Raw genomic sequence first — 7,549 nt, 5'->3', positions numbered from 1 at the left:
ATTCCCTTGACTCAGACTTAATCACTGAGGAGCGAAGTTTTGGTCACAACTGTACATTATCTAACACTGTACAAATAACCATAACCACAAAGTGTAGGCTATACCCAGTGTGCAAGGTGATACCAATGTACTAATGTACCGTACATCTTGAAAACAATGTACAATATACAGTATAGTAATTTCAGTGTCTACAGTGAACAGCATAAAAAATAATATATCTATACTATTTACAAAGTGAGCATAAAATGTAGGGTATGCCCCAGTCCTCATGAGTAGGTTGGAACAGTGAAATTGAAGCCTAATAGAAGTCTCTTTCACCTACAGACCAGATAACACATCAAGGGCGTCTCCTGGTCGCCAAGATACTGAACGCAGTGACTTGAAAGCACATCCGTAACGGGCTGTATATCTCTCGTACTATCTTAGAAGATAACATAATTAGATAAATTTCTATGTCAATAAAACTCACCAGTAAACAGGGGGTTTCTCTTACAGTCTATACCGTAATGTGATTAGATATTCTCACTGCTAAACTTCATAAACTTACCACAGCTATCAAATAACACAAAAATAACTACATGAAGTAATCTTGTAGGAAAACCTAGTCCAAACTACCAGGTAATTACTGCTATGAGCCTAGTTCACACCAAAGCTGTATTATCTACAATACAGACACACGGCCCCCAAACCAACACACAAACTATACCTCTGTAATCTTCACTGGGAAAACCTGGCCCCTGGCAGGTGGGGAAGTAGGGTAGCGCTATAAGCCTGCAGGCTAAGCACTTGGTCTTCCTACGTCTGTGTCGTCCACCACTCAAAGCTGATTCACACTGAGTAAAAATCGACCTTTTTGTTCCATATAAAAGTTTGTGACCCCTACTGCCCTCTGTGTGTGTGTGTGTGTGTGTGTGTGTGTGTGTGTGTGTGTGTGTGTGTGTGTGTGTATGCGTGTGTGGTTATTCATATTATGCACTCAGGCCACATTCAATCAGGCTCCAACATCGGCTTGGTATAAAAACGTTGCTTCATGAATCCGCTATTGATTATTATCAGTAATCTAAGTCCTGTTGAAAAAAAACCCTATTGATGGTGGTCATGACTTTAGTGATGACTCAGTGAAAGCAAGTGGGTGCTAGTGAGTGATGATGATGAAGTGGTGATGGTGGCTCGTGGTGATGATGATGATGATGAAGATGTAGTGATTGTGGCTGGTGATGATGGAAGTTGATGATGATAACAATATGGTGGAAGGTAATGATGATGGTGGTAGTGGTAAGTGATGATGATGAGGCTGGTAGTAGTAGTAGTAGTGAAAGAGGATGTAGTAATGTATAGTGGTGTTAGTGGTTGTTGTGTGTGGGGGGGTTTAGTGGCGGCAATGGTTAAGAAGAGGGGTGGGGAGGGGGTGGGGGTGTGTGGTAACCCTGGATATCGGGGATAGTGGAGCAGTAGTCATATATGAGAGAGTTTTGGATGAGAGAACCAGCTTGTGTGTGTGTGTGTTTGTGTGCTGCCATATTAGGTCTAGGTACGTGCCTCCACTCTCACCCCGACCCACGATCCACTCCTCACCCCCGACCCACGATCCACCCCTCACCCCGTCCCACTAGCATACCCACCCCACCCAACCACCCACCTCCAAATCACCACAACCAGTGTTACTAACCACCCACCCACTGCCTCAACAACCACCATTTCCACAACCATCGTCTCCATAAGGATTGTATTATACAGTATACCAATTTAGAGGTACTCGTGAATGAGGGTTTTTACTTAACTCAATTTATCTTTTAATTCAACACACCAAGTTAATCTTACTCTTCATCCCGTGTGTAAATGTCTCTGCTAATGTGATAGAGACAATTTAATCCCTCAAGTCATCTGTTAACATTGTGGATTTTTTATTTTTTTATTTTTATTTTTTGCTTCTGTTTTTTTGTGTAATTAAGTATCTAGGTTTTTATTTGTTTACACATTTTAAAACATTTTTTTTTACAGTTTGCATTTTGTAAACAAATTCGTAACCTATTCAGTAATTAGTTAAATGCATAAACCTTTTCCTGTGTGTTTATAGAGTTTAAAGATAAATAAATTTCTAGAGTTTATTTCCAGCTACAAATATAACTCTCCTGCACAGTTTATTTACATACAATAAGTGATGTAAAAACCTAACCTAACCTACCGCTATAATAAACGCCATGTACGGTACTATGCCAAACTCACAATGATTTATCTACCACTGTTTGTTTTTCTTTTACATATGATCAACTGCAGTCTTATTAATGAGGTCACACAACTCATATATAATTAAACACTACAGAGTTAATTAAAAATAATAGATAATTTAAATAGCTGTTATCTAATACATAAAACTTTGTGTACAGTATATGCTCGACGATGTGAATGGTTGAAGCACAGAAATACTTTAAAAAAAATAGTAATATCCAATACAGAATTGTTAACTAATGTACAAACAGACTTAGTTAACGCAGATGAAGCACCATGGCAGTCGAGACTCGTAAACACGTAAAAACAACAACCAATCAACATTAAACTAAAATGACTCAACACTATTACAAATATGATAATAAATCTCTTAGGAACAATAAATAAAAAAATACTAGTAATCTCTTCTGTCCAATATCACTAAAGCATTTATCATTAGAAAGGTTAATGCCATGGACAAGAATCAGGCTCTCAATAAATGTATATGCCAGCCTGAACACAGAACAAACATCTATGATAACAAACACGAAGAAACTAAACCTAATCAAATGATCTTACGGGGGGTATATATTCTATCCCGCACGCCGCTGTTCACTACACAAGCACACGTTGACCAAACTGGCTTTATGCATGTGAGGATTGTTTACACCGGCTCTAGCAAAAATACTGACTGGTGTGTGTGTGTGTGTGTGTGTGTGTGTGTGTGTGTGGCAACTTCCTTTCAGTAGCTGACTAAGAGCTGGTCATAGGTTGCATTTTTTTCTCTCTCTCGCCGGCAGAACACGTCTCTTTAAGTCGGCACATTAGACAGTTACTCACACTGTCAGTCCTCTCAAGTCAGCCCGTCAGACAGTTACTCTCACTTGTCAGTTCACCAGTCAGTCAGTCTAGCCGTAGTCGGTTAAATCAGCAATGGTCTTCAGTCAGCTAGGAAAAGCCATTCACCGACCTGACTCACGCAGCTATAAGCTAAAAAGTATGTTCAGGAAAGTAGGGTCTTGTGTCAAGTCTCTTCAGCAGAGTTCATTACCTTGAAATTTCATCCCAGCCTTTGTAAAATATGCCAGGCATCTTCTATAAAACCTTCACTCTAAGAAACAAACAGCACTAACAAAAAAATCCTAAAATCAGAGTAAATAGTGAATTAAAAAACATAATTAGAGTATAGAAGTAAAAATAAATTTTAAATAAATAATATAATTCTCGTAAAAGCCCAAAGGGAGTTAAATTTCACCCTCAGATTAACACAAATGCCGACCTGTCCCTCAATCTGAAAGTAAATTGCATCAGTTGAGAGAAATTTGCGTAAGGCATAGCCAGGGGTCGTGTCTAAACTCCCTGCAATATTACCAAGTCAACTCAGCGTCAACCTCAATATTTGTCATACTTTATGGGAGATTCGTCGGCTCAGCGCATAACTTATAGATGGTATCACACTGCCTAGGAATGCGTACTGTGTGTGTGTGTGTGTGTGTGTGTGTGCAGGTAACCACAATAAAAAAAATGAAACAAATATCTCAAATGCTCTCCTGTAATCACATCGACAGGGGAACAAGACAAAACAATAAAGTATATAAACAGAGAAGACAATATATACTTGACCGAGGAGGTAAAGGAGATGTTACCTCAGATAAGACAAATATCAACAACGTCGGGTCAATATCCCAACCTTACTACTAACCTTTTTTTTTTTAATGAATGATGAACACAACCCCCAGTAAATGTGTAATATCAACAGTAACTAAAGAACCAAGATGTTATTTGTAAAGTTAGATTGTTTAAGTTCAACCCTATATAATACTTCTTTGTAAGTTTATGAGACATTTTAATGAATCGTTTAAGATATACACATATTAAATCAAAACCAGTATTATAAAACTTGGTCTCCTAACCCATAAACTCTCATGCTCTAAGAAAAAACAAATGAGAAGATTGATCATTCGACTCTCAGTGCGCTGAGAAGTTAATATACATAAGAAATACATTTGTGACTATCTTCAATATACCTAACATAAGCCATCTATTAACTCTATAAATCAAGTAATCCATAAATGGTAGCGAAAGTGCCAGAGACGATTGTGTTTTGTTTTATCGTGGTTACCGGCATCGACTCTGATCACATGTATAGAAATAACTCCACTTGTTAACTATTGTACTCATACTGATCTATATTGCCAAAAATTAAACTCAGATCAGGTAACTCAACCTTTTCACGCAGTAATAGTGTTGGAGACTACAAATTACTACCGGAGGGCAAGGGAGGATGGTCTGTGTTCACTCCAGGACTACACAGTACTATCTATGACACAAGAATGTTTCCACTTTCTGGATGGAAATAAACTGTTTATACTTGCCAGTGACAAATTCATGAACTGTATATTTTATGACAGTTTAGCCGCTTACTCATTCACTATAGTACGCCTTATTTCAACTGACTGATAAGTTTACGGCAATTTAGCCTCAAGCCGGTAATTGTGGGTAACCAATAATGGTCATTGGCTGCGGTAAGCTTGAAAAAAAAAAACCCACCTCACACCACCAACATCCTCAATAAGGTTAAGAAAGCGAGCTGAACAAATACAGAAAAACAAAAGACGGTCGGTATCACGGTATCACTTGCTCATACACAATACATTCATTTACCAGATTTAGTATCAGGTGGGGGTCGTCATCCTACTTGTGCCTGACGTCTTAAATGATTTATATATTAATGACAAGGCATCTTCCAAACCAGTTTCGCTTGACCACCTATCACACCAACTCACCCCACCGGTTTGCCTCTCAATGGCACACCAGAAACTTTATCTGAATATATTGTGATTTTCTGGTGTCTTGAGGCAGTAAATATTTATGTATCTATTATTTAAACTTTATTTTTCTCTTACTTTTTTTGTAACGAGTATATCAACAGATCCATTAACCTAAAAAAGGGGAAAATTGTAATAGGGAGAACAGTATATACAAGACAGTGTAGAAAGTTCAAAGTAACATAATAGCGTTCAGACAACAAGAAATATCCAAACATACTTGTCCCTACCTTCAATGCCCTCGACCAGTTAGTTTGGGTCAGGTCAGGCTAGAATATGTTGAATATCACTCGTAATAATCTCCAGCCTTCAATCACTGTCGTTTCTACACATGCACGACGAAAAATCTAAGAAAAATGTGTTCTTGTTGTGCACAGCAGAGCCAAATGTTAACAGATTCGATCAATTTGTCTGGCGGCCGTTTATCATGAAATCCATCCTACAATGTAACCCTCATTTTCACCTAACCAAATCTTCCTTATCACCAGCACCATAACTAGTAGTACGTCAAGCATGTTCACGATATCGATTACTTATTTTTCTTGCATTTTCTTCACCTTACAGAAGCGGTTATAAATCTCAAGGTCCTTATTCTTCTAAGGTTCGTGCCCTGAACACCCCTGGCAAACGTAGATGTAAAAATCCACCTAGTTGACTAACCTGAGCTAAAACAAAAATAATTTACAAAATCTCCACATTCAATTAGTTTCCATACAGTACTTTTTTCGCCTATTTAATCATGTAAATGTTTCTAGCTAGCTGTATAGAGTATCACTAAAATTTTATGCTATTTGCGAACGCGATTTTGTTTCAGTTTGAGTCAACCAGTTACCAAGAATATTTACCCTACGAACCTTTAGAGCATCCAAACCCAAAGCGTCTTTCTATGCCTAAACACATCCTACTGTTAAGCCTAATGTCATCTAAACACCTTTTTTTTATTACCAACGCCACCTAAACTTTCTCCAACGTTCCTTAGACGCCTTTAAATCCCGGGTCAGTTTCTTAAGCCATATAGAGTAACCCTCTAATTGTCAGATTTAATAGTGATTTGAGCATGATCATAACCCTCTAAGACGTCTATGAATTCCAAGTTATAGGTTTCAAAGTATCCAAATGTTAACGAACTTTACTCTGGTTTATCCCAACTTTCACCATTCCTTTTTGACAATAATGCATTTCAGTTTGGTTTTACAGGCCTATAAATACTCCCCTGTAAACTCGATTTTTTTGTACTGTTAACTTCTTAATTCATTAACTTTTAGCCCAATAGTACCTTAAAATAGTACTATCCTACTCTTACATTTTGTACGCACCACCTACCGCCATCACTAAACTAAAGCACTAGGCTAGTCGTGTGTAATAAACTCCTCGATCATTCTCTACGTCATCCCACATCCTCTTGATATGTTTAAAGTGGTAAATATAGTCTCTATCCACATTTACGTTAACAATTTATGTCATTAGTAACTTTAGTATTATCAACAGCTGCACTCTCTTCCTCAAAGGTTCAGTTTAAAATTTCCTCGTAACCTAAGATGAACGATACCATCTAACTGGCTTACTTCAGCTACAGTCCAAATATAACCGCCAAACAAGTCAGTGTAATTGCATTTAGACTATCAAAAGCACTTGCCTCCTCTTTTGATGTACCGGTATCTATTTTTTCCTCTAGTTTTTAGATGTATGTAAATTAATATACAGGCTCGGATACTACTATTATAAATAAACAAACAGCAAAATTCATATATAAGCTTGGGCAATACTTTGTTCTTTAAATAAACAAGCAGCAAGCCGCAAATTTGAGATACGGATTTTTATCAATGTAATCCCTGAACCCTATATTCGTTTAATATCTCCCTACAATATTATTACCATCACCACTACATCTGTTATCATCATTAACCACCACCGTCATCATAGAACATCTCAGTAACGACCCCCCTTGGCATCACTAGGCTTTAATCACCACTTGTCAAGGCTAATTACTGGTGGTTGGCCCACACCAGGGTGTCCGCAAGCTCAAACAGCCTTATTACCTCTCATGACTAAACAACTCTGGCAGAAACTACGAAGGATGTATGTAGCTAGTTGTATGTATGAATGTATGAATGAGTTTGTGACTTAGTAACAAAACAGTATGTAGATAATTAAACCTTTTTATTTTAATTCAATTTAAAATATAATTACTTAACAACTTACCACAGGGAAGAAATATTCATAAACTCAGTATCCAAATCTGTGCGTAGACTATAGTTTAGGTTAAGGTACAATACGAAATATCCACATGTGCACTTTTGATGACCAACTGAGAATTTCTTTAGTACAGTGATCATTAGTTAAAAGCACAGCAATGCTCGTTTTTTAACCCATGTTCATCCACTAGTATAATATTTCATACATTCATAAACATTATGTGATGGTCATATCACATATAAATGACGGAACAAGACAGAAAAATTATCCTCGCCAAACCTTCCAAAACATATTCCTTAGTTTGGGTGAGATTATCA

This window comes from Homarus americanus, unplaced genomic scaffold, assembly GCF_018991925.1.
Source record: "Homarus americanus isolate GMGI-L3 unplaced genomic scaffold, GMGI_Hamer_2.0 scaffold40248, whole genome shotgun sequence".
NCBI classification, from domain to species: Eukaryota; Metazoa; Arthropoda; class Malacostraca; order Decapoda; family Nephropidae; genus Homarus; species Homarus americanus.
This window is presented reverse-complemented; position numbering follows the sequence as displayed.